Source organism: Meriones unguiculatus, chromosome 2 (genome assembly GCF_030254825.1).
Source record: "Meriones unguiculatus strain TT.TT164.6M chromosome 2, Bangor_MerUng_6.1, whole genome shotgun sequence".
NCBI classification, from domain to species: Eukaryota; Metazoa; Chordata; class Mammalia; order Rodentia; family Muridae; genus Meriones; species Meriones unguiculatus.
The window spans coordinates 75,344,932-75,354,184 of NC_083350.1; the positions used below are offsets into that span (position 1 = coordinate 75,344,932).

The following is a 9,253-nucleotide window of genomic DNA, read 5'->3' on the forward strand; positions in this document are numbered from 1 at the left end:
TAGCAGCTCCAGAGAAGCACTGTCTAGTGCTCATAAAGCATGACAGATATTTGCAACATGGGCGTTATACAAATAATTAGTAGCCTGGACTAGAGACAGCGCTGATGGGCGTACAGAAAGACAAGGAAGGAAGGCTGCTCAGAGCCTCTGCTCCTTGAGGGGTGGGAGACGAACAACAGCCTGCCGGATACGTCAGAACTGTGAGTCGTCTTTCTCCAGCACTGCCTTGTGGGACGGCTGGTTCTTACTATTCAATGCGTGTCATTTCCACAGGCACAGTTTCGAAATGTTTCTGTTGTCTATTTGCATGAAAGTCAGTGTGTAAAGAAATTGTCCCATGAAAGGACACAGTAACGTAATTGTTTGATGCCAATGTTTTTCTCAGAAATGTACTCTTCAGAAATAGAGTAAGCTTAATTGGTGAGATATTGACTAGCCTGTGTGTAATGTAGCTTTCAACCATTACTCAGTGCTCCCCTCAAGTACCCTGTCATCTACCTAGAGAGAAGTACTGGGATGATATTTAGCTCATATCCCCAAGGGCCTCTCCTTTCCCTAATACATATGTATTAATTCCCATTAACCTCATTACAGCAAGAAGTAATGTGGGTATGAAGAGGCCAGACTGCCAGATGGCAGCGAGCGTCGCTTACGGTATATGAGTAACTTCCCATTACTGTGCAGCCTTCATTCACTCTCTGAGTTCACATTGTGACTAACTCCTTTCTGAGGACTTGTTCACTCTCCTTCAGGAATCCTACTAGCAAAGACACAGCTGCCCTCATATCCTTTTCTCCAGTGGAGAGCCATGGCAGCTGTGGGACTCCAGGAAGAGTGACACCCCACAGCTGTGGTCACTCACTGGTGTTTATGACTGGACAGTGGCTGTGACTTCTAGAAGGGGCCAAGCCCACAAACTGTGGCTGCTTCCTGAGAGCAGGCCCACTAGAGGTTGGGAATTTCCCCCTGCCGTGTCTGCTCACTTGGGCATTGGTGAAAACGGAAAGAGAAGCACGCATATTTCTATGACATCTCATCCAGTGATGGAATTAACCCACTTCCCAACTCTCAGCTTAGTAAGTGTAGTGAAGATAGCCAGCTGTTGGCCAACCTTGAGACCCAACTCACCCTTCTGAATCTTTTAGGTCCCCCAAAGGTTCCCCCTACTGAAGGATTGAAACTCAGAGTAGAATCAGGACAGCCCAGAGGCAGAGCCAGACTCTTAGCTGAGTGGGTTGCACGCGAGTCCATCACTCAGACTCTGCCTGCTATTAGCACTGAAGAAGGATGGAGGAGCTTCCAGTGTAAGTGGCAGTGTGTGTTGCTGGATTTGGAGTCGGACAGAGTAGGGTCTAAGGATGGAGAATTCCCAGGGACAGTATAGGTCCTCTGCTTAGGGACCAAGTCAGAGATGCTGGGTCTAAATTCTGAAGGCACTTCAACCCTCTAAATAATTTGTTCTTCAGCAAAATCATTGGAAGCTGCTCCTACCAAAGTACCATCAGAGTCACGCAAGTGGTTAGAAAGAATCCTAGTTGGTTTTTTTGTTGTTGTTGTTGTTGTTTTTTAACACGAAGCGAAGAATGAAAGGGGACATTTTGTGATGGTGTTGAGAAAGCTGAAAGAAGGGAGTGCACAGCAGGGGAAGATGGTTTCAACACGAGAGAAATGAGGACGGGAAAGTTAGTGGTTTGTGATGGGCCAGGTATAATTTATCCCACCCAGGAAGGCAGAATCGGTGTGAAACTCTGAATAGTGTGCTGGTGGACCCACAGAGGGTTGAGTGCTGGAGAGAGAGGAATAGAGGGAGGGAGAGAGGGGACAGAGAAACTCTCTCTTTTTTTCTCTCTCTCTCTCTCACAGACACACATACACAGAGTGGGGGGGCATTTGAGAGTGCTCTCAAAATTGCACCATACAAATCAAGCCAGGAAAGAAAGGATGAGAACAGTTGGGGGCCTGATGGAGGATGAGGAAGGGAGTCGGTGAATTGGACATGCATAATTAATCTTCACAGTAGTCCTGCAAGGTAGCTGGAGATTAAAGCGGTGGACAGAAGAGACTCCAGATCCAGCCACACACACTGCCACTTACCCTGGACACTCCCTCCATCCTTCCACAGTGCTCGCAGCAGGTAGAGTCTGAGCGAAGGACCCAGGTGGAACTGACCGAGCAAAGAGTCTGGCTGTGCACCCGGGATGTCCTGACCCTACTGTGAGCTACAGTCCTTTCTTCAGAAATGTGTTTATATGTCAAGGGATGGGATGGCTTAGAAGGTCCACATTTCATATCAAGCTCTTTAGCTTTCAACACTATGCACAGCCAATCATTTTTAAATAGATTTCTTAGATCCTGAAAGCGAAAAGGTAGGTGTATGCCTGAGGCCTCTGATTATATGTGGAAGGCCCTGCAATATGTTCGGGATTGGAAAACACGGCCTGAAAATAAGAGGGCACAGCCAGTCAAAGCACTCGCCACAAAGGCCTGATGACCCCAATCTGACCCCGGAGCCATGTTTAAAAATCTACTGCAAGACAGACAGTAGAGATAACAGAATTGCCAGGAAGCTTGGAGGCTAACTAGCCTGGGATAAGTATCACAGCAAAACAACAATGGAGACACTGACCCAAAAATAAATAAATAAATACAAACAAGTAAAAAAAAAAAAAAAGAAAGAAAAGAACCAACTCCCCAAATCCTCTGACTCTACATGCTCATCCTGGTACACGTATTCCTGCGCTTATACACATACCTCATACACAATAATAATAAATAAACAATTAAAACATTATTCATGATATCAAAACATGGAGTTGACCTAGATATCTATCAACACATAGATGGATAAAAAAAATATGGAATATTACCCACAATGAAATTTTATTTAGCCATAAAGAAAAAAGAAATCATGTGGTTTGCGGAAAAGTGGATGAACTGGAGTCATCGTGTTAAGCAAAATAAGCCAGCCTCACAGATGGCGTATGGCTTCTCTCACACATGTAATCTGATGTGAGGAGTGACAAGAAAGTTAAAGGCCGTGCTATTAGGAATTTAGAAAGAAAGAAAAAAGGGGGTGGAGGAGACTGCCCTTTCCAGAAAGGGCAGCGGAGAGAATGAATATGACCAAAGTACAATAGAAGCATGCATATAAACGTCACCGTGAAGCCATTACTTTGTACAATTAACATACCCTAATTTTATTTATTATTTGTTATATTTGATTTTTATTTGTGTGTATATGTGTATGCACACATGTGTGAAGATACCCAAGGAATCCAGAAGAGGGCATCAAATCACCCAGAGCTGGAGTTACAAGTGGCTGTGAGCACGTTTACGTGGGTGCTGGGGACTGAAGTGGGGTCCTGTGTAAGAGCAGCAAGCACTCTTAGCTGCTGAACCACCTTTTTAGCCCCAGTATTTTATAAGTATAGCAAAATTCTTGAAGGCAACCCAAATCCTTTTTTTTTTTCTTTCACTAAATAGTCTCTTGTTTATTTGATAGATGTAAGTTACTCACTAAAAGAAAATGTGTTTTTTTTCCTCTACTTCCAGCCTACCTTCCTGAAATCTCTCAAAGCTGGTGCAGGTAGAACCTCCCTCATGTGACAGCAGAGCCCAAATGTCTGAGCCTCTGAGCCACGTGGGCAGAAGCAGACAGTTTTCCCAGTTGTTCTTTATCTGGTTTACTGCACATTTTTCTTTTTTTGCCATGCACTTTTTATTATTCTAAATTGCGGGCGAGATAGTAGTTGGTTGTCAAAGTGCAAAGGCTAACCCTTCTGATAAACTTCAGCTGCTACCAGTGATGAACACCACCCACATGGCCAAAACAGCCATGAGGTCACTTCCTGCATGGCGTCCTGCAGGCTTCTCCAGAAATCCAGAAGCTGAAGGCAGGTCTTGCCCGGGTCAGGGGCTGGGACCAGTGAGTCACACAGCCAGCTTCTCAGCCAGAGCCTAAAGGAAGAAGTATGCAGTGAGAATGTTTTTAAATCCAGCACCCTGTCACTGCTGGTATCTTGGGAGATTTGTGATCATGGAGACTTTCAAAGACTTGATCCCCACCGGTTCCACCCACGGAGCTTCCTTGGATCTTGGTAACAAGCCAGGCCCAAACACGGCCCAGCAAAGACACTCATTTCCTCCCCACTAATAGGTTTCTCAGGTGTAGGATAAACACTTCCATTTGAAGCGCAGCTTGGCTGGAGCACATGTATTTAATTTGTGGTACAATTTAGCGTGTTGTGAGACTTCAGAAGGCTTGGGGCATGGGGTCTCAAAAGAAACAATAACACTTGATCTTGAATTTCTAACAGTCCTGGAACACATAAAATTTGACTATCAACTCCTAAAGATGAACAAATACTATCTAGAAATCATGTGGAGATTTGGGGTACAGCTTTGTAGAATAAGAGCATGGGTTAGTAGTAAGATCCTGGATGCAGTCTTCAGTACCAAAAGGAGAGAGGACATAGAGATAGATAGATAGATAGATAGATAGATAGATAGATAGATAGATAGATAGATAGATAGACAGACAGACATATAGATGATTGATGATAGAGATAGAGATCAAGATCTAGATAGAAAGGTGGAGATAAAGAGCAAGATGATACAGAGAGAAGGAGAGATGGAGATGGAAAGGGAAAAGGAGACGGGGAACAGAGGGAGAAGGAGAGAGAGAATAAAGATGGGGGTTAGACTAAGAATAGAAGTGAACATGGAAACAGGGACAGGGAGCCAGAGACAGTAAGTCCAGCCAGCTTGCTTGGGACTTACTTGGGCCTTGGCCTCTATGTCTAGTAATTTTCCAACTCTGTAGAGAGGCCTAAGTAAAAGAATGCACAGGTATCAAGGGTGGCCAAGGCTGCAACAAGCGAGGAGGCTGAAGAAGTGAGGGGTCATAATCAGGGGCTGAGGCTGTTCAGGGAGTGAGGAGTAGAGATGGGATATAGTTTATACCCAGCCAGGGCAGGCTGAAGGGGGTCTGTCTGAGGTCCAGTGCAGACAGTAAGCTTTGACAGATGAGTTGCCGGCATGGGGATCTTCTAGGGGATGGTCGGAGCAGCTACGCCAAGAGGGAAGGTGGCTAAAACAGAGGCCAAATGAAGGTCCCTGGAGCCAAGGAGCTGAAGAAAGTGACTGACTGCTGTGTCCACAACGCTGTGCACTGGGTGGTGACATTCTCCCGAGAAATGGCAGGACACAGAGAAACACCCAAACTGCAGTCTCTGAACTGCACGATGGGTACCAGCGTCTGCCTGGTTGTTCAAGCTGGGGCCTTGGGTGTCCTCACATCTTCCTAGCCTTCATTCTTCTACCCAACTAGGAAGCCCACTCACAATGACTATGTGTACAGCAGCCGGGGACCCCAGACACAAGCTGGTCCCCCAGGCTGCCCCCACAACCAGCTCAGCGTATGAAAGCTGGAGGTCAAATCCTCCCACCAGAGTGCAGGAGCCTTTACGGTTCCCAGTGAGGGTGCAGTAAGGCTCCCAAGGAAGCGCTCAAGCGATGAGCTCTGTCTCAGATTCCCTCAGCTCCATGATGTAAAAGAAAAAAAGAAAAAAAAAAATGTCCCACAGATGGCTTTTCTGAAGTTGGACTGTGTCTTAAAATTGTTTTCTTTTCCTTAAATGTGTGAGTGTGGAACCCATGATATTCCCCTCTGTAGCATCTGGGTGTCAGAGAAACATGGAAATGTGTCACGACGGCAGAACGTTAAGAAGTACGGTGTAACACTTAATCTTTTCATGTCACTGCGCGGCATTTGACCTGTTAGTCACCTACCCCAAGGAAGGCTAGGAAAAGCAAACATTGTAACCAGTGATACACAAGGCAGCTAATTGCCTAGGGAAGTTCGTGTTCAAATGCATTGATTGGGAGACTACGCACAGTCAGGAAATGGACTTGTTGGAGGTGGTCAGCAAGCTGAGACCCCCCCCCCCCGCCTCCCCACTGCCTGGCTGACTAGAATGAGGTCTTCCTACTTCAGCTTTCCAGTAAGCCCTTCTGAATAGTCACGACTATAATGCACAGAAGCTTTCCTCATTCATCCTGAAGCCTTGACAGATATGCCTTTGCTAACTGGGGCTTCCAAAATGAAAGGTTAAGCGCAGTCTGAATGGAATACAAATAGTTCTCCCTTTCAGGGGCTTTGTTCTCTGTGTTCTCAGGGGAGAAGGTGAACTCCCTTCACGATCACGAGGGAGCCCTGAGTGTGCGGTGCTCTACCGCCTGGGACTGGAGATGTCCTCTAGGTTCTATCAGCTCATGCGATTGCATGATTAAATATATATACATTTCCACCATGTTCCTGGAAAAGCCTTAGGCCAGCTCTAACAGGCTCCTTCTCTTGATCCTCTTTGCACCAAGTCGGTCAGCTTAGCCCGTCATCAGCCACAGGGGCTCCATTCTCCTTTCCCAGTCAAGCCCATTCTTTCATTAGAGCGCAGTGCTTCAAGTCACCCACACCCTCTTCCTGCCCAGGTCAACCAAGCCAAATATTTTCACAGGGAAAAAAAAAATCTGTATAGAGGCAGGCACCATTCAAGAGAAAGAAGACTCTAGGTAGAAATGAGTTCAAATAGAAAAACAAAACAAAACAAAAAGAATCCTGGCTGCCTCTCCAGAGGGCATGATGATGCAGAAGAGAGAGGCACCCTACAGGGAAGGAAAATCAATTTTCATTAATGATTTTGAATGTTCTATTGGCCCTGGGTTAATTATTCATTTGCATGAGGGTTTAGATTTATCTCGTGGATATGCCGTATTATTTGAAAGGGTTTTAGTACCTTTGACCTCTGCTCAATGGATCTTCTTGACCCATATTTCATTTCACATGCAAAGACAGCCGGCAGCAATTGGTCATTTATTCTACTTGCTTCATTGTCTCATTGACAAATAATGAGGCTTACTGTGTGCTGGGCACTATTCTAGGTTCTGGGAATAAAGCTCTGAGAAGAATGATGTCCTTGCTTTCATGCAGCTGAATACTCTAATGATGGGAAAGGCAGGTAGCCAACTAAAATGAAACATTAGGATGCACCCTGGAGAGGGTACCTGGGATGGCATGAGCCCACAGCTCCAGGCCAGTCATGAGAAAAACATCAGACGAATTCCAGTAGAGGGCATCCTACAAAACACGCCTCAAGTGTCAAGGCTATCAGAAAATCTGAACGAAGGTCTCAGCCAAGAGGCGCACAAAGAGCCACACCAGCTACATGGATCAACTCTTGTAGGATTCTGGGAGGGAAGAGTCCATTAGGCAAAACGAAAGAAATCTGAATAAACTATGGGCTTTGGTTAATGGGAACAAATTGATTGTGAGCATTAGCCTTTCAGATGGTGACCACTGTAATAAGGAAAGTTAAAAGGAGTTACGCTGCAGAGCGAGTGGGGTGCCACAGGCTCGGAGAAGCCTCAATGAAGAGGGGACAGCTCAGGCACCCCAACTGCAGATTCATCTGCAGCGTAGAAAACGGCATCTGGAGAATGGGGTCAAGTGAGAACAAAAGGGTCTGAAGGAGGGACACGCTGATGTGTTCAGGAAACACACAGGCATGTGGTGTTTCCTTAGAACATCCTAAGCAAGTCTGGGAATGCATAATTAAAAGTGGGGAATTTAATCTCTCAATTTCTCTCCCTTTCCCCTTCTCTCGCTCTCTCTCAAAAAAAAAAAAAAAACAAGAATGATAAAGGAAATAAGTGGTCTCCTTCCCTCTACATCCCTTTTAGAAGTGAAAAGCATGAAAGATCCCAAGCCAACAACTTCCTGCATGTTTCCTGTTTCTTTCTAAACCAATAATCAACATGAGAAATGTTGATTATTGATGACGATAAATGAGGACGCTGCTTGGCTTCCAGGACCCAATCCATCCCCCTATAGCCAAAGATCAGTTTTACGTTTCCCAGGATCACATAGCAATGGGGAGATGAGCAGGGCTTCCACACGAGAAGTGTAGAGACTGGAGAATATATGTTAGAAAGCCAACTGAGACTCGTATTGTTTCCATCGTCAGAACTGTGTGATGGACTCTACTGTGTTTTTGTTCATGAGAACTGGAGAAAGTTCATCTTCAGTCTCACCAACCACTTGACAAGAACTTGAAGACCCATGGACTTGAGGTTCCTAGAAAGATCAATTATGTAATAAGGGGAAAGGCAGAAAGTCAAAGAATGTTTAAAAATAACATTAACCATGGCTGAACACTTTTCATGCATCGGACACATTTCTGCATAACATAAATAATATCACTTACTTCCCAAGACAGCTGGTAATGTGGCCTCGGTACCGCATTTGCACTTTCCAAGGGAGGAAGGAAATGAAGACTGCGAAAATGTAAGGCAATTTGCCAACGTGTCACACACACAGCCAGGATTTGAACCCAGACAGCCTGGCTCCAAAGCCTGTGCGCCTAACTCTCTGAGTGTCCACCATTCCAAACGCTCAGTCTGTGCTGGAAAGTTTATGTTTTAGAGCAATGCCTCTCAAATCAGCATTCCCTTTTGAAAACACAAAACTCTCACACTGTCTTCAAAGAGATTCATATTTTCGCCCTTTCCCTTGTTCTACGTGAAAACGAATTGTGAAACCGACTTGGATTTTCAGGCCTTCTCTCCCTCCCTGAGGTTCTGAGATGGCCAGCCGTACAGAAGGCAATCTTCCGAAGCATAAATCTCCTTCTAGGGTACTTCAGCAGATTCCCTACGGCATAAATGTCCAGGGGAATCTTGGCGCTGATGGAACTCTGGTCCCCACGAGCCCTCGGTAAGCGAAGTCATTTCTCAGTGTTGCTCAATCTTCCACATAACTTGAGTTGAGCAGGTCTGGTGTCGGGGTCAACGACCTCCCAGAGCTGACTTCCTATTGTGTAAGGGAGGACCAGTCACGAGGGAAGCCTCTCGTTTGGCAAGTGGAGAGAACACATCTCTAAAGAACAAATGGGACTGCTTGTGTGTGGCTCCACTGTTTGGAAATTGAGTTTCTGTTTGTAGGAGAATTACCCCCAAAGGATTAAAATAAAAAAACTCCATTTCCTTTAGGAAGACCGTGAGACTCCAAGGACAGTTTTGTGTTCTCCTTCTCCCTCTTTTCATATAATTATTCTTCGGGGCAAGGGGCACGTTGCTAATAGCCCTTGTGCAGAGTTGAATCATAAATATGCTAGATAAGATTCAAAAGTGCTACATTGGCCAGCGTCCCTGCTCAGTATAGAAGCATCGCGTGCACCCACAGGACTGACCCTGACTC

General features: G+C 45.5%; 1 long non-coding RNA gene across 1 annotated transcript; it reads right to left on the reverse strand.

The window, feature by feature from the left end:
- Positions 1–3,693: 3,693 nt before the first annotated feature.
- Positions 3,694–8,801, reverse strand: LOC132652150 (uncharacterized). Its single transcript, XR_009589633.1, has 2 exons — positions 8,262–8,801; positions 3,694–3,957 (listed from the first exon to the last, which is right to left on the reverse strand). It is a non-coding gene; the product is annotated as an uncharacterized LOC132652150 (long non-coding RNA).
- Positions 8,802–9,253: the final 452 nt, after the last annotated feature.